We start from the raw sequence: 19251 nt of genomic DNA, 5'->3' as shown, positions 1-19251 counted from the left end.
ACGCATTTGAAGGCTCCATCCAATACAGATAGATAGAGTAGCAAAGGCCATCCTGGATCTGGCGGGACCAAGACCAATGGTGTGGACAGGTACTCCTTGATTTTGTCGGAAGCTTTCTCACAATCCTCGGTCCAGTTTGTTTCGGCATCTTTCCTCAGCATCTTTCCTCAACATCTTGAAAATGGGTTCACATATAACTGTGGACTATGCTATGAAGCAACTTATATAGTTGAGAGGTCCTATGAAGCTCATAACGTCCTTTATGCTCCTGGGCGGTGGTAACTCTTGAATAGCTTTAACCTTCGATGGCTCTAGCTCAATCCCTCGAAGACTGACAATGAATCCTTCGATGCCAAAACCGCTCCAATGCCCACTCCTTTAATATTTGTAGCTCCATAAAAAACATCCTCCATCTGTCGTATACTTCAGTAATGTCTTCTCTTACGAATGACACTTCTTCATTTGGAAAATACATTTTTAAGGGTTCGTATTCTCCTCCCACTGGATTTTTAGCAAGATGGTCTACCAATGATTGTTCTTTGTCTGCCTTTTGAGTTACATAGACGATATCGAACTCACTTAGAAATATCTGCCGTTTGGCTAACTTCCTAATTGGCATAGGTTTCTGAAATATATACTTCAGGGGGTCCATCCTGTATATGAGGTATGTGGTATAAGCGTAGAAGTAATGCCTCAATTTCTGGGCCGTCCAGGTCAAAGAACAGCAAGTGCATTCCAGCAGAGAGTATCATGCTTCATAATGTGTGAATTTTTTACTTAAGTAGTATATGGCTTGCTCCTTTCTCCCTGTCTTGTTATGTTGTCCTAGAACGCATTTGAAGGCTCCATCCAATACAGATAGATAGAGTAGCAAAGGCCGTCCTGGCTCTGGCGAGACCAAGACCAATGGTGTGGACAGGTACTCCTTGATTTTGTCGGAAGCTTTCTGACAATCCTCGGTCCAGTTTTTTTCGGCATCTTTCCTCAGCATCTTTCCTCAACATATTGAAGATGGGTTCACATATAACTGTGGACTATGCTATGAAGCAACTTATATAGTTGAGAGGTCCTATGAAGCTCATAACGTCCTTTATGCTCCTGGGCGGTGGTAACTCTTGAATAGCTTTAACCTTCGATGGCTCTAGCTCAATCCCTCGATGACTGACAATGAATCCTAGTAACTTTCATGTGGGAACCCCGAGTGCACACTTTGCGGGGTTCAATTTTAAGTTGTACCTCCTTAACTTGTCAAAGAACATTCTTAAGTCCGCTATGTGATCCTTGGCCCTCTTGGATTTGATAATGATGTCGTCCACATACACCTTTATTTCTTTGTGTATCATATCATGAAAGATGATTGTCATGGCACTCATGTAAGTATACCCAGCATTATTTAGACCGAATGACATCATTTTGTAGCAGTATACCCTCCATGGTGTAATAAAAGTTGTTTTCTCGGCGTCTTCTTCATCCATCCAGATCTGGTGATAACCTGCGAAGCAATCTACAAAGGATTGGAGTTCATGCTTGGCACAATTGTCGATCAGGATGTGTATATTTTGCAGAGGAAAATCGTTCTTGGGACTTGCTATGTTTAAGTCTAGATAGTCAACACATACTCTGACTTTCCCATCTTTCGTTGGAACTTGTACAATGTTGGCTAACCAGGTTGGGTGCTCAACCACTCTGAGGACTTTGGCTTTGATATGCTTAGTAACTTCCTCCTTGATTTTCAGGCTCATATCTAGTTTGAATTTTTTGAGTTTCTGCTTCACTAGCGGACACGTGGGATTAGTAGGCAACTTATGAGCCACTAGAGACGTGCTCAAACCGGTCATGTCATCATACGACCATGCGAAGATGTCCTCATATTCCTTTAAGAAATGAATGTACTCTTCTTTATCTATTGGTGACAAGTGAATGCTAATGGAGTCTCCTTGACGGTCTCGGCTTCCCCCAAATTTACTGCTTCGGTTTCGTCGAGGTTGGACTTAGGCTTATTCTCCAAGTGTTCAACTTCCCTAACAACTTCCTTAGGTATTTCATCTTCTTCATTCAAATAACTATCCTCATATTGTGTTGCCTCATTACATGTCACAGTCAGCGGTTCATCAGAAAAGTAATAATAACGTTGTATAAAGAAAAAGTGTGGAAGATATTAATAAATAAATAAGAGCAATGCATTTGATTAAAACTGAAAACATCCAAACACGTATGACTCGATGAATCAAGCATTTTTTTTGAAACATGTAAGTCTTTAAAAAAATTACTGAAAATCTTAGATGTCTAGAATAGCTATAGAAATAAAATCTGCCAAGCTACCCGGGGACTCGGCAGGCCAAGGATGGTGTGGCAGTCTAGTTTCTGAGAACACCTCCCTTCTCCATAGTCTGAATAGTGAGACCTTCTTCCTCTTCCTCCTGGATTATTGCACTGCAATCCATGCCCTCGTCCTCTAGGAATAGATTCCTTAGCCCAACTAATGCTTCTTCTACTGTAGTTCCTTATATAGTATCAGCTTGGCGAAAAGTTTGACCCAGATGTGACACTGGTTGCTCGAGAGGTTAATAAGTTCCACGCCATGGTGGCGACTAATCATCATACGCATACCATGTATATTGGTATCCTATCCTGGAAGTAGTACCATGACGTTTCAGCTGTATCGATTTGGTAATACCCTGGAGATTCTTCCCAAGCCCTTTGCCGGGTTCATACCCAGACCATGTCAGTATGCTTTCTATTTTGCTACTCCACCACTTGTCTTTCTCAACGGCATTTACACGTTCAATGTGATGATGGGTTTCCCCTCCTAGCCTTCTGCTGTTCTTGATAACCGGGATGGTTTGACTGGTATAAATGGGGTTACTACCGTCCCCGTGGATGATTTCCTCCTGATGGTTCCATTCGAATTTCATGGCTTGGAGTAGTGTGGAAGCCACAGCTCTAGTGGCATGTATCCATGGTCAGCCCAACAGAAGATTGTATGAAGCTGATATGTCATGCACTTGGAATTCAACATTGAACCAAGTTGGCCCCATCTGCAGAGAAAGATTAATCTCACCAATCATGGCCCTTTGAGATCCATCGCAGGCTTTTACATTCATGCTTCCTGCCCGTATCTCATGGAAACCTTTTCCCAATCTTTTCAAAGTATCCAACAGACAAATATTGAGGCTTGAACCCCCATCAATCAAGACCCTGGCGATGTATTTGTCTTCAAATTGCACCATGATATGCAATGCTCGGTTGTGATTCAACCCTTCAGGCGGTAGTTCATCCTCATGGAAGATTATTTTATGACTTTCCAGCACCTACCCTACCATGTTGGCCATCTATCCACAGGTGATATTGTTGGGTACATAAGGTTTACTCAACACCTTCATCAAAGCGTTCTTGTGCGCCTCTGAATTTTGCAACAGTGATAGTATGGATATCTGAGCTGGGGTTTTGTTCAAATGATCGATGATGGAGTATTCCATTGCTTGTACTTTCCTCCAAAGGTCCTCTAGCCCTGTTTCAATGACAAGCTGCTTGGTAGTGGCATCCTTACTTGGTCCTCCCAAGTGTTTAGGTGTATAGATTCATCCGGTCCTAGTCATTCCTTATGCAACATCGGATTTTTCCATCTTTGCCTTTCCTTTTCACCTAGCTTCGACAACGTAATCCCAGGGTATTGCTTTTGAATTGAAATGAGGTGTGATTAATATTGTCACTATGAAAGGTGTGTCCACTTCCACTTTAAATGGAACAGGGGTGGCCGCAGGTGGAGCTACTTTTACCTCAAATGGAACCGATGCAACTACATCAACCTCGATTGGTGGCTGAGTCTGTACTATGATAGAGTAAGTATGAATGCGGGTTTAAAGTCATCGCCTTCTCGAATAAGCTCGATTGACCCCTCAAGATCCCATTCTCCATCTATCTCTATCACATCTATCCCACCACCCCTATGATCCGGGAGAGGATTGTTGCGGATATTAGATGCAGCCTCTTTCGTCTATATGACCTTGTTGTCAATCAGTGTCTGCATTTTGTCTTTCAATGTTCGGCACTCGTCAATGATGTGCCCCTTCATACATGAATGGTATGCACAGGTTTTGTTTGGGTTGACGCAATAGGATGGGGTTTCTACTGCCACAGTAGGAATGAGAGTGACATAACCAGCGGCATTCAACCTTTCATATAACTAGTTGATGGTTCAGCAATAGCGGTGTATTGTCTGGGTGGCTTGTGGTTAAAATAGGGTCGTGGTATTGGATAATTTTGGCGAGTTGTAGGTGACTGGAAATGAGATGGTCGGGAATTATAGGTATGATAGGCAGTGGCCGGTTAGGAATATCTGGGAGATGAGGGTTGATATGTAGGTGGATCTCCTTGGTATGTGGGTGGGGTGTTTGATATATGAGTGGAGGTGTTTGATATGTTGGTGGAGGTTTTTGATATGTGGGTAGAGATTTCGGGCCCTGAGCCACCATTATTTCCCCAAAGTCTTTCTTCTTTGATATGTCGCCTAATTGTAATGCCTTGTTTGTGGCCTGTAATGCCTCAAAGTTTGTTACCATCCCGGTTTTGATGCCTTCTTCGAATCTTTCCCTAAGTTTGAAGATATTAGAGAATTTATGGTTTTCAATAGCCATCAACCTTTCATAGTATCTGATTTTGGCTGCTTCCGGTCTCCAACGAGTAGCATACTTGCGGAAAGTTTCGGTGGGCTTCTTATTGAGGTTCTGAATGTAAAAAACATTCGGTATATTTTTTGTGTTGAACCTGAATTGGTGCATGAAATCGGACGCCATACTCACCCAGTTGGACCATTTCTTAGGATCCTGGCTGATATTCCAGGACAAAGCATCTCCCGTAAGACTTCTCTTAAAAAGCTTCATCCAGATCTTTTCATCCTTTCTGACCCCGACAAGTTTGTTGCAATAAGTCCTTAGATGAACCCTAGGATCACTTGTACCGTCAAACATCTCGAACTTGGGAGGTTTGTACCCCTATAGCAGTTCTACATCTGGCTGTATGCATAGGTCTTAATAGTTCAAGCCTTCTATCCCTTTGCCTCCTTCGACACCATGAACCCGACTTGTCAATTTCTTGAGTTCCTCAGCAATGTTCTTAATAAGCATGTCCTTCTCAGAGGATTCTGGTGTATAGGAGGTTGGTTTAGTAAAGTGAGGTACAGTTTCCACATATATAGGGTTGTTATGGTGAGTGCTAGGGATTTGGGTGTAGTGGTGGTCATTAATTGAGTTTTGAGGATCAGGAATCAGTTGTGGTGTGTTCTGGGGAGTGTGATAAGTAGCGGTTGGTGGGTATTGGATTGGTTGACGATGGTGTTGTGGCGGAGTTGGTATCGGTAAGGGATTGAGATTTTGAGGTGGGGTTGCATATTGATACGGAGCAGAAGGGTTTTGTGGATGCTGGTTTGGTGTGTTTTTGGGAGGTGCTGGGTTTTTGGTGTTTTGTCGGTTGATATCGGGGACATTCAGGATGAGGGATAGGTTTGCTAAGTTGCGAACCTGCTCAAGCTCTCCCTGTAGCTCCAGTATCTTTTGTTCTAACCTCAAAACTAAATCATTTGGTGCCGGAGTACTTCGACCATCTGAAGTTTTTGCATTTTCCACATTCTCCTTTAGAATACCACTTAAGTCGTCCATTTTAGCTTTCCCTTTATTCTTTGTATTACTTGGAGGAGGAGGAGGTGGAGAGCCTTTAGATCTGGTGTGATATGTTGATGATGCTAGTATGTGCGAATAGACCTTAGGGATGGGAATAAAGAATAAATAAAAACAAAAAGTAAGCAAGTCAGTAAGGGTTCTTAAATGTTTTGCAGTATTTAAATACATATTGTGGGAATGTAAATTTGCGTCCTAATTTGGGAACATCGTTGTGCTCGAGGTAGGCGTAGCGACAAATAAATTTGGAGAAATTTAGTTCCAATAATTGCCTCATTTCATTAATGTAAAAATAAATGACCCAAAACGACACTAAATAAGATAATGTTGCTAATGACACTTGGCCTTATTACATATAAAAGAAAAGCAAGTAAATCTAATCTACATGGTCCCAAAAGGACCCTCTCCAGTCCGGATGTTGTTGTCTATAAACTCTCCCAGCTCGCGTAGGTTCAGCAGTAGGAATGCCCTTGCCAAATGCCCTCTTTCGTTTCCTTTAGCGTTTTGGCAATCAGTGACCCTTTTCCTTAACTTCCCTTCCAATTCTATTAAACTGTACTCCAGATATTCCATCCTTTCGCTGGATTTAACAACTCTCTCTATCCACTCACTAATCATTTCCATGTCGGCCTTATGCTGTGCCATATGCTCAGCTTCAGACTCTTGAACTCTTTTCCGCAGCTTGTTATACTTCACCTCTACTTCGGCAAACTCATCTATGACCCTATTTCCTGGACCAACCCTTGGCTCAAAGATTCCTAATAGATTATCATCCAACCATGAGGGGTAAAAGTATGATTGGTCCGCATGATATCGGTCTAGCTTGATAGTATCCTTTTCCACAATAGTCTTCAAAGTCAACATATGTTGTGATTCATTCTTATTTGGGATGGCGTCACCCTTAATATCAGCTATGAAGTGACTCATTTTAGTAACTCATGGTATAACCTGTCTCCTGCCTGCCTATCTTATAACCTTGAGGGGAGCAAAAGGGTATATCCCTCTTAACCTAATAAACACAAAATATGGGACGCCTCTGGATCTTATGATGAACCCATCGGTGGGGAACCACTCGAACATCCACTGAACCTGATCCTCAGTCAACTTGTTGAAAAACTGCACCCATCCTACAACATCCTTTGGTTGAGCAAAAATGTCTGGAATGTAAGTCATTCTCTTGGGGTGATGGAAGACTATGTGGTCATTCCATGTCCTTCGTGGAAACTCTTGGCGATATTGACCCTCTGGAGATGTTCTAACAGTCAAACTTGTAACAGCAAATTGCAACCCTCAAAGAATCTGGACCCCTTCTGACAGCGTTCCAAGGCTCGGTACATATCCGCAATGATCATAGGAACAATAGTATATGTCTACCCCTCGATCTTGTCCATCAGAGTTTTGTCCACCATTTGGATTCTGTCCCCTTGAATTTGGAATGCAAGCATGCCTAAAAAGCACACAATGAACACGAAGACCCTACGATGAACCCAGCCCAAGGAGGTGATTGAGAACTCATCATCAAAGATACGGTAAGAGTTGTTGTGGTCGTATCTTTCACAAAGGAAGTCAAAAGGTACGTAGGAGTTTATTAGGCACTCCAAATCATCATTTTTCTCCAACACCATCATCTTAAGGAACCCTCTAGTGGTGCAATTTTCAGGTGCGAATAGGACAGGGCTATCCCAGGGCAGCCCAGCAAATCCTCCTATTCTTCTAGAAGGGGAGTCATTTCCTTATCCTAAAACAGAGTGGCGGCCTCGATCAACATTTTGTTCGGTTGAAGATCCAATAGTGACGGCAAATTCCCTAAGACTCTTTTCATATGATTTTGGTCACTTGAGGGAAGGTCCCTCCACCAATCTATCAAAAGTGGAGGTATGCTACCGACCATACCAAATCTTGGGACTTCGTGCCTCATTTTTTGCAAAACAAGAGATAGTTAGGCCCTTCCCCCTCCAGGTTCGTCTATTTATACAGTAATGATTAGCATATTGGCAATTATTTCTCCAAAGTAATTCATACAATCGTGATTATGTCCGTTGGGATTGTGGAAAACCCGATGGACTTTTGGACAAGGCTTGTCTTAAAGGGTTATTGTGTGGACGATATATTAACACGGGTAGGTTTGACCATGATTCATGTACAATTAATCAAAGTAAGGCTTCTATAGAAGTTTAGACTAGGATCCTCAAGCGGACAACTTGAGGGGAAAAGGTACGAAACCGTCGAACACACCATTGATCGACTAGTTTTACCGCAAATACGCCTTTCCGAATATAAAGGGTGATATATAGGAAAAGCGCAAACACTCATCAAGGGTTGCTATGGGATTGATTATGGACGAGTGAAATATGATGTTGAGCATGATTTATGCAACAATAAATAGCATGTTGTCAAGTATTTGAACGTAAAAAATAATAAATGCAGTATTTAAATAATTGAAAGACAGTTACGGAAAAAGAAAACAAAGAGGCAAGTCAGTTTTAGGAAATAAAAGAAATCATAAATAAGCAGTTAAATCCAGATAAAGGGGAAAGGGTACATGGGATAAAGCATGCTTAGACTAATTCACGAAAAATAAGTTTGTTATGGTAAGAGCCTAAAATATCCCCAGTAGAGTCACCATGTTGTCGCGCCCCCTTTTCCCTCTCTGAGTACGGGTTTCGACATTCATGGGGGAAACAACTTGTTTCCTTTTTGAAATTGGGTATCTGAATTTGAAGAGTCGCCACCTAACGGATTAAGGTGCGTTAGGGCACCTAGAGCAATTAACTCGTGTAACAAGTTTGCATTACAAGAGATTAGTGTAAGGGCTCGAAATAACCTTGAGGGGAAGGTGTTAGGCACCCCTCGCGGTCCACAACGGTGGGTCCCCACCGAACTTAAACCATGTGAATTAGTCACATTAACAAATAAACAGTCTTAACACATATTTGCAAATAAATGTAGTCTTCATAGTCTAAATACATATTTGATCAAGGTAATTTAGATAATGAAGGTAATACAGGTTTGGACAGCTTAAACACACATATATGTAAAGAAAATGGAAGTTTAGATAATTTAAACACATATAAGAATTGGTAAAGGGAAGTCCTAAGCTGATTAGCCTACGGGATCAATCTGTGCAATGCCCGGTAAACCTCCTCAGCTATAGGGGCTACACGTGACATTAGTGTGCAAGTCAGTATATCCTTTTACTACCCATTACCCCTCCGTTTAATGAGTATATATGCGAATTTGATTAACGACTCCTAAGTGTGCTGTTACCCGTCCCTTCCTTGTGGCCCCGGAGTAATTTAGGACCTCTAGACTTGAGTAGCTCCAGACAATCCTAAGGTGTTTAAAAGGGAATAGTCGAGGCGACAACGAATAAAATATAGGACTGTCAATTAAAGAAGCAAGTAAAAGGCCCATATTTACCTCCACAGACACATATGCAAATAAACAGCACGTCTCAAAAAGCTAATTTTGAGGAAGTTTAGAAAGCCTATGAACATGATATCTAGATGAATGTTACAGATATCGGGTATTCAAGGTTTGTTTTAAGGGTAGTGGTAGAACCCTAACTAGTTTGCCTACTTGTTTTCAAAATCTATTAGACTTAAGCAGTTTCTAAACAATCAGAACATAGTTTCTCATTTTTACAAGGAGGTTAGTTACGTAAGGCTTGCCTAGGCGTGGGATTCTACACAATAGCATTTGCAGGGGCTGTTTAAACAGTTTGAGATTATTCAACCTACAGGAATGCTGAATCTAGGTGATACAGATTATAATAGGCAATTTATCAACTTGTGTTTAGAGAATGATACCTATATGTGAGTCTGTTTTAAACCTTTTCATGGACAGCTATTGATTTAATCGAAATAGACGTGGTTCAGACAGATGCAAACAGAGTTCCTAAGAACATGGAATCTAATGCATACAAGAATGTCAGTATTTATTAAGATTATTTGATAGCAGCATGTTTATGTGACAGTACTTGCAAAAAAAAATCAGGAATTGAGCATGTAATATGCTGAAGCAGTAAACGTGAAGGCCCTAAAAACAGGTTATCTAATGCACAGGTTCAACATGGTTTAAATGCAAATAGACATAGCAATCATAGAACATGGCTTCTAATGCAGATTTGCAGAATATAAAGCCTATAGCATGTTTTCTACCCAGTTTTACCCACAGTATCATACAATTACCCTCCCGTTTCACTAGTTACTCTAATATTTGTTTACAAATAATTATTACAGACCAGGGTTGAATATATTACATAAATACAATATAGATTAAACTATAGGGAGCCTGATGTAGGCCTAAAGCATACCTGGGAGTACTAGGCCTTCAGTATTCTCAAATGCCAATGGTTTCATTGACAAATTAGTGTCCAGGTGTGTCAGAGTTCCCTAAGGACCTCTAGGATCCCGGGCAGTGCTCACACCCAGACCTTTCTCAAATAGAGACTGATTATGTGCAGTGTTAAAGAGCTAGCCCTGATATGCTAGAGTTCAGAGAGATATCAAGGATCCCTAAGCAGTATACACACTAGAGGGGAATAACTTAATAACCTAGGAGTAAGTGAGAGTGCTTGACATAGCTTGAAAGACTTAGTGAAAACAGTTAAGGAGTGAAAAATGTTTCTTTATAATAGACCAATTTTTAGAAAATACTAGGAATGAAATCCATTGTTAGAAGAATACTGATAACATTTTGAAATCTATTTTGAAGATAACAAGTTCAGTAGACAGCCAATCAATCATAGAAGGTTCAGTTTCACAGGAAATTTGGCAAACAGGTTTGCACATGGGAGAAAGGGATTGGGAACATATAGGAGTCTCATTGAGGGTGCATGAATAGGGTATAGGGAAACATGTATACAACAATGTATATAGAACATTTAGGAGCTTCATAGCCCTAACAGATTAACCAGGATAGTAGGCAATTAGGACATGGAGAAAAGATGTAGAAGATTGAATTAGACACACGAGTAGGATGATCACATAGTTAAGGGATTAAATATGAATTGCAAACAAGCAAGCATCAGATAACAGGTGAAGTGTAAACATGATAATTATACATTTGAACAGGGCAGAATTTAGGCATGCTAGATAAAGCAGTAGATAGGATAATATAGTTAGGCATGGTGATCACATATTGAGCAGGACAGTGCTAGAGAACATGATCAAGAATGGAACTTATAATTGATGAACTTAAGGCAGTAATGAAACACATAGGGTTTAGATTTAAAAAATAATTAGGGACATACTAGTTAGAAAGAGAAAAACACAAAATGCAAAGCAGAGGTTGAGCAATATCTAGCCTTGGCTTACAACCGGCTAGACTAATGAATACCACAAGTAGTAGAGAAGAACAAATAGCTTTTAGAGTGTAAGAGTGATTTTTGTGAACTAATATCTTTTTTCAGAAGTGAGAATAGAGGAGGGTATATATAGTAGTTAGGAGCAAAACAGAATACGGTAAAAGAAATCAACACTCAGCAACTAGGGAATTCGCAGGATCAACTACACACAAAATAAGCATAGTCTTCCCTTAATTGGGGATAACTACTCAACGGTTAAAGGACATGAGTCATTTAAGGAAAGAAATCAAATCAGACCTAAGTAAAGAGGTAAACAAACAGGAGTCTAATTAAGGAAATAATCATGAATAATCAGTAACATTACAGGCAATTAAATAAGGTAAGAAGAATAATTAAAGTCGTAAACAAGGGAATAAATCAAGAATTCAACACGTAAGTTTTAACCAAGCAAATCAGTAAATCAAAATTCAAAATAGTACTGATTTAAAGGGGGGAAAATATCAGTTTTCACAAATACACAAATAGGCTAAATAAAATTTCATAAACACATAGAAACTAGCCGAGAGATCGACTCAGAAACCCTAGTAGAGATGAACTAGGGTAAAAAGTCACAAGATACTGAATTAGACTAAGGAGAAATCATGAAAGTCAAAGCACAGAACAAAACAATGCAATGAGTGACACGGAAAAACATAGAAACGAAGCAAAAGTATAAGCAAATTAGGACTTTAGTATAAATCGACTAGGGTCCAAACAATCTTAGCAAAAATCAATCAATAACACTTAAGAACAAACGATTAACCTTTGAAAATTAGAAAATCTTTAGAGAACATGACTTATTGTAAACCTAGTTTTTTAGGAAAATGAAAAATTAGTTGAAAAACCAGGAATATTTCAAAAAAACATGTGAAATACGTTCAATCGGTCTCAGATCTGTACAGATCTGAGAAGATCAAAGGTAAAAATTAGAGTTTTTAGAAGTATAACATAGATGAGGTCATAGACTTAGGAAATCATGGATTCGTATCAAAAATAGGAGAGGCTTCTTACTCATGGTGGAGCAAATGGCCTGCAACAGGCAAAGATATTAAAGGTGCAAACCAGACTGCCGAGGTCCCTTGAGATCTTCTCAAGGATTCAAGAAACTGATGAATCACAACAAATAAGAGGCAATTATAGGCCTAAGACGACAGAGAAACATTGTAGAACGGAGGGCTAAGCCGGTGACGACGCCTAAAGATTAGGGTTTGGGTAGAGAGCGTTTGAGAGAGAAGGGAACGGGTGACAGCGGGGTATGGTGGGAAAAATGATTTAGGTCAGAGGGGGGTCGTTTGGAGCTAAAATTAGTAAGAACCAATATGGGCCGTTGATCTCATAGATCAACGGCTAGGATTAGGGGGGTCTGGGTCGGGTCTAGTTGCATTTGGGCCTGGGTGTATTGGGTTAGGGATTTGGGCTGATTTTGTGGGTCCGAAAATTAGTATTTTCTAGGGGCTAGATTTTAAATACCCTATTAATTTAATAAAATAATTTATAAATGATAAAAATGTGATTTGTGTTTGAAAATACATTAAAATACTTATTTAATATTGTAAAAATATGAACAGTCATTTTTTGTATAATTATGCATATATATAGGCTATTGTTGCAAAAATATGCAATTCTAGCCTAAAAATGCAAATGTGATTGTAAAAAAGGCAACTAAAATTTAAACATTATATGGACATAAATGATGAATTTAGATGATTAGATCATCATAAAAGTAATATGAGGAATAGTTACTGTATATTTGTATAAATAAAAATGCAGAAATAAATTGATTTAAAACATTTAAAATTATAGAAAATTATAAAAACACTTGTGCATGTTTGTAAATATGTATACATTATTTTGAATGTATGTATGCATATTTAAATATATATGAAGGAAAAATTGGGTATCAACAAGATGTATATAAAGCTCTAGACCTGGCAACTCCAAAGAGCATGAAGTTTACTGATTAAGTTGAACTTGAGCAACACCTAATGAGGAAATCTACCCGCCTGTCTGTCTGAAATTGCACGCATGAAATACAACGCCCCCAAAAAAAGGGACGTCAGTACGAAATAATATACCAAGTATGTAAGGCAATATGTGGAAAGCTGAAACTTAATTAATAATATAATAACTGAAAGTAACTGGGAGTCCAAGATAATCTAAAGATATGATCCCCTGCTGATACTGACTCAACTCTCTCAATATAGTAAGTAAAATAGTAGTCCGGCCCTATAAGGCTCGATATATATATAATTGCTCTGCTGTAGTAGGCTTGCTCATAGGCGCTCGACCATAATAGGCTTTGTATCTCGACCAACTTGACTCGCTCATAGGTGCTTGGCCACAGTAGGCTCGGTATATAACTTACCATATGATCAGAGGTTGCCCAATAAGGGCTTGCCCATCGATTATAGCTCGATGGAAATGAAAGTACTGTAATACTGTATATGTAGACTCTCTAGTCTCTTGAATGGATGAAGGAAATACTCAAATGAATATGAAGTCCCGATAAAGAGAATATTATAAATTACAAAACAAGGAAAATATACGTAACTTGTGAGATTAGAAAAAATATACGTGCATTTTGGGATATGAATTTTTCTTTAAGCCTCGATATCAAACTCGTATAATTAAGAGATCATGCCAAAATGAAGTAAGAGCTTAGTCTTAACATACATGAACGGATTCTCTTGACAATCCTTTTACCACATGCCTATCACGATGAAACACGTAACGGCGGATCGGAGTAGGGGAAAATCCATATGATATACTTGAGAAAGATTGCATCGTACTCCCTTATAATTATAAAATCTCACATTACATTGAATTGTTGAAGACCTTACATGCTTAAGTGATATATGCAGATGCATATTTTGAACACTCACATTACTTACCATTTTACTTACAAAGATTTTCTTACAAGATCTTACTTAACCATCCTACAAAATCTTAAGGTTTTTGGATGCCATATAGGTGGATGTGGCAGCCATTATATCCCACAATTTTCCACCTTATCTAATGACTTAATGAGTCATGAATGATAAGGTAGTTTGCTACCACATTGAGAGGGGACTTATCCTTATCACAATTTCCAAACCACTTAGTTCCTTAATTTATTTTTAATCCCCATTAACCAGTAATTATCCAATTATTCACATTATTAGGAATTATCTTAAATTACTTAAAATACTACTTACTTTTAACACACTTTACTATCGTGGTCATGTGGTATCTTGTATGGCACTAGTCCATAAATACAGAGTATTTTAGCTTGGGCCATATTTTATCCCAACATGCCAAATTTGACAAAACCCATTTTCTTTAAATGCTTACCATCGCACCTTTTTGAATTTACTCATTACTTGCTTGAAATATCATAATGCTTATAATCTCAAAATAATCTCATTCCCGAACTTACATCGATTAACTTACGATAAAACTTTAACGTACGAAAATGCGGGATATAACATCATTCATCCCTTTGGAACATTCGTCTTCGAATGTTGACTAGTGCACTTATTATTATCATAACCTATTGTTCTTTATAATACTTTAGTACTCTCCTTGCCATCTAGGAAACCGTTATGTGAATAATTCTAAAGGACAGGGCATCCTCCCCTCTAGGCTTCTTTGTCAAGCCACGACTTGTGGTCGGAGTCCTTCCAATCTCGTAACTGTTGCTACCTTCCGTCATGCAGCCTGTACAATACTGACCTTGTAAGCCAGCCTATACGACTCTTCTCTCCTTTTACCTCCAGCTTTTAGCCAATCTCAAGGCCTTACTTTGTAAACATATACAAAACTTAATAAGATGTCTCTCTAGGCATCTATAGGTATACTAAAGTGTTTCGCTCGGTACTTTGTAGAACTTACGAATATTGCTATATCTTATTTCATAGACTTGGTTATCCATTTGTATGACTTTACTCCATCTACATAGGTCGTACTATACCATAACTCTTACTTCAGTTTATCATTACTGAGGTCTGCAACCACCTCCAGGTTACTCTCGTTGCTTATGCTTAAGACCGATGGCCTAATCTCATCACATATTTTGTACCGTTTATCTATCCATTGTTGATTCACCTCAATATTGATCTACAATCTAACATTGATAACTTGAAACTTCTTACATAACCACTAGGGCTGACGTCTCATCGGGGAACCTCTGAAATGATTAGACTGATCCACCAAGGGTCGATACCATGCTTCCATAATCGTATTTTATAGCATCCCAATGTGATTTACTTTACATGGGTATTTTAATCCCATTCAATTCATGAAATGCTATTCGATTCATTACTCAATTTAAGGCCCAAATGTCATCCTTCATCTATCAGAATCACATATATATTTCACTATCAGGGCAGCATTTCATTTCTTCTAAATGCTACTAGTATTAGACCCTTTGAGTTTCTTTGGTCTATATTGAGCTTTCTATAACTTAGAGAAACCATTAGCTTTCTTATTTTCATGAGCTTAATCCCGAGGACATATCCATTCTTATCACTTTCTCAATCACCCTTTCTTATCCTTACTCTTGTTTCCCTAAAGCCTTGTCGTTTTACCATACTTTAGTTTGTGACCTACACATATCTATTTATACTACTCACAACCTTTCTTCAGCTTGCTTGCATCATAGATTTTCTTGTGTTATTTTTGAACACCAAGTGAGACATCGCATTATCTCTAACTCTTTTTTACTCTCTAGAGTAGTTCTCTCGGTTCCTAGAAACCATAGGGTGGGAGATATGCCACTGATGACACTGCTACTATCCTTGGACATTATATCCCGATACTTCTAGCCCTCTATCTGAAATATGGATTATTCACAACCTTCTGCTTTTGAGTATCTTGTACGTTGTCCACCTTTACCTTACTTACCTTAAAGTCTCGCGTCACATCTTTTATTTCTTTCATGACCTCTCTTCAACACAGGTATAATTCATGCCCATACTTGAACCTCCATTATAATACTTGCACCTCTAGTGCACATAACAATTTGGTGGGAGCTTCATACTGACTTCTTATGAAGCTGGTACTCTTCCAACTGGCATTATCGTATGGCCATTCTAGAATATGGCTACTGTACTATCTCTCTTGTACCTACGATATAAGAGTGATCCTGCAATATTCTCTATCACTATGTCAATAATTTTTTGGTTCAATAATCAAACTCCTGATTTACTTAGTTGATGTAACTCTTTAGTTTCCACTTTCTTCTGATCAGGCTTTATGTGGGCTTAAGATATATTCCGATCTACGGCTCCTAGTATTAGTTATTACTTTAGTCTTTCCTGGGCGTTATGGAATATCCACAAAACAATCTTCTAATAATTTAATCCTTTATCTATGCCCTGGGCACAATTATTTCTTTTAACTTATACCGAGTCTTCTACGATTGTATGATTGTTAGCATATATGCTGCATGGATAATACTCCGAAATCTTAAGTGCGTTCATGACGTAACTAACTCTGAATAACTGATCGAATAATTCCTTTCGTTTCTTCCCAACTTTTTTCAAACGTAAGCTATTGCCTTTCCTGGTAGTTTCGCTCCGTTGTTGCGTGCATACTTAGCTTATCTGAGTTCTCACACATGCTGGAATATCCGTGCAACTCACATGATCTTGAATATTAGCTTTTGATTTTTTTAAATTTTTTTTTCTTTTCTTCCTTTTCATTAGCCCTAATAGGTGCCACTTCCTTATGGAGTGCATATAATGTTGTTATGAGACTGTTGTTACAAGACCATTTCCTCTTTAGATAACTGTGGTTAGGTTGAAGCCTTTTACTTTATTATCCTTAGCTATTATTACATTGTTGTACTTAGGGAGGACCCTTTGACTATTGTAAAGCTGTGAACTTATTATATTGTATACTCGACGGACCTTCTGATGTCCTTCCTTTACTATACTTATCTGTAGTTACTTACTTCCATTCCCTTGAGCTTGTAAGGTTGCTTCTGAGCTTAAATTTTAACCGTTCCATCGTGGAACTCTCTTTTATTTCTGTAACACTCATACAGAACATTTAACTATCCCAACTCCTATCTGAATATTTTTCCAAGATCACGATATCATTATCTGCGAAACTAGATTAACTATGTTAGGGTTCACTATGCTTATCTTGCACGATCTGTTGATTTGCTTATATCCTCTCATCTCAACTACTAACTACTCGTTGGCCCATTCTCATATCAATATCCCGCGTTATCTTTCTTCGGTTATTTTCTTTTGTCTTAACTTACGTCTTACACTAGCTCCTTATTTATCAATAACATCTCGGGCAGGAACACTTACTTCCTTTCTTTGATATTGCATTTGCATAATGTTTTGAATAGTAGCATATACGTACGAGGTGGATAAGTGTAATCTCATTCCTTTTTTTTTTGTTTTTACCGCATTCTTTCTTTACCATTCCATGATTACTAGAACCATTTAATTCTGACTTCATGCCACGTTACTCCATATCCCCCCCCCCCTTTGGGGAGTAGTAATATTTAAAGCAATGACGATCTACCTACAAATGTTTTATCTTTTTATCCTTGTTGTCCTTTGACATCATTGATGATCCTTACTAGCCTTACGGTAATCCTTCGGTACCAAGCATAGAAAAATTTCTTACTTCCAAGGGCGAAACTTAGTGTAACTAGCACATACCGTCCCTTAAGCTGCACTTTGCTCATATTGCTTGCTTTAGGGAAGCATCTTTCTAAATGACCATTATCTAGATTTCTCATGAATTTTCTTCTGTTGTCTAGTTTGTTATCGCTGGAATGAACTCTTAAATTCTCACGATACCGACTTTTATCAAATCACTCAGCCCGTAATTCATTTTTAGTTTATCTTGTTCACCAGCCCATACTGATTTCTATTACTCTAGGGTCCAATTTTTCCTTCGGTTAGTTATGTTAGAGTTGCAAACTTATTTCTCGAAATGATGATGCGACTGTACGGCCTATACTATTTTCTTGTCTTAAGGCCCATCACCTCTCGTCTCTTTCTTCATTTGACTATAGATTCTGTAACAGTCTACCGTTGTCATCCAAGTATCACATCTCACTCATAATGCTTCATTATTCCTCCTTGTACTTCCCTGCTAATATATATGTTGCAACAACCTGGCCAGTCATTTTAAGAATTTACGCCCCGATCCCCTATTAACTACATTCCCTATGTTTGTTTTTGCTATTATGAGTTGCCGGGAAGGTTTATTTGGAGTTTCAGAGAGTTTTGGGACACTTAGTCTCTAAATGAGAGTTTAAGTTTTAGAATTTGGACCATAGTTGGAACTGTGTGAAGACGGCCTCAGAATGGAATTTCGTTGGTTCCGCACTGGGTGATTTCGGGCTTAGGAGCGTGTTCGGATTGTGTTTTAGAGTTTTGTAGCTTATTTAGGCTTGAAATGCCAAAAGTTGAATTTTTGAAGTTTCAGGTTCGATAGTGAGATTTTGATGTAAGGGTCAGAATGGAATTCCGAAAGTTGGAGTAGCTCAGTAGTGTTGAATGTGATGTGTTTGAAAAATTTTAGGTCATTCGGACGAGGTTTCATAGACTTTATGATCAAAAGCAAAATTCGGAAGATTCTTGGAACCTTAGGCTTGAATCCGATGTTAATTGGTTGATTCGATATTGTTTGAGATGTTTTGAAGATTTGTATAAGTTTGGATAGTGGTATAAGACTTGTTTGTGCTTTTGGTTGAGGTCCCGGGGGCCTCAGGGTGATTTCGGATGGTTAACGGGAAGTTTGGAGTTGGGAATTTGCAGCTAAAGCTGCTAAGTTTTACTGTCATAACCGCACCTGCAGTTAGGGGACCACAGGTATGATGAACACATAAGCGAGATTCATGCCGCAGATGCGGCCACAGGTGAAGGCAGCAGCAGACGCAGAAGTGAGATGTGTGCAGCACCTGCGGGACCACAGATGCGGAGCCTGGGTCATAGGTGCGGAGAAGGGGACTTAAGTGAATACCACAGAAGTCGTGCCTTTGACCGCAGGAGCGGTAGCGCAGAAGCAAAAACTGACCGCAGGTGCGAAAAACCTGGGTCAAAAAGTATAAAAAGTTTCCTTCGCAAATTTGAGTATTTTTCATCGCTTTTCAAACGGGAAGAAGCTTTGGGGAGCGTTTTCAAGGGGGATTTTTAGAGGGATTCATTGAGTTAAGGTCTTTGGTCCTTAAACTCGTTATTATGGTAGTTTTTATCATTGTAAGCATGAAATTTGAAGGAA

The sequence above is a fragment of the Nicotiana sylvestris genome, chromosome 8, assembly GCF_000393655.2.
Source record: "Nicotiana sylvestris chromosome 8, ASM39365v2, whole genome shotgun sequence".
NCBI classification, from domain to species: domain Eukaryota; kingdom Viridiplantae; phylum Streptophyta; class Magnoliopsida; order Solanales; family Solanaceae; genus Nicotiana; species Nicotiana sylvestris.
This window is presented reverse-complemented; position numbering follows the sequence as displayed.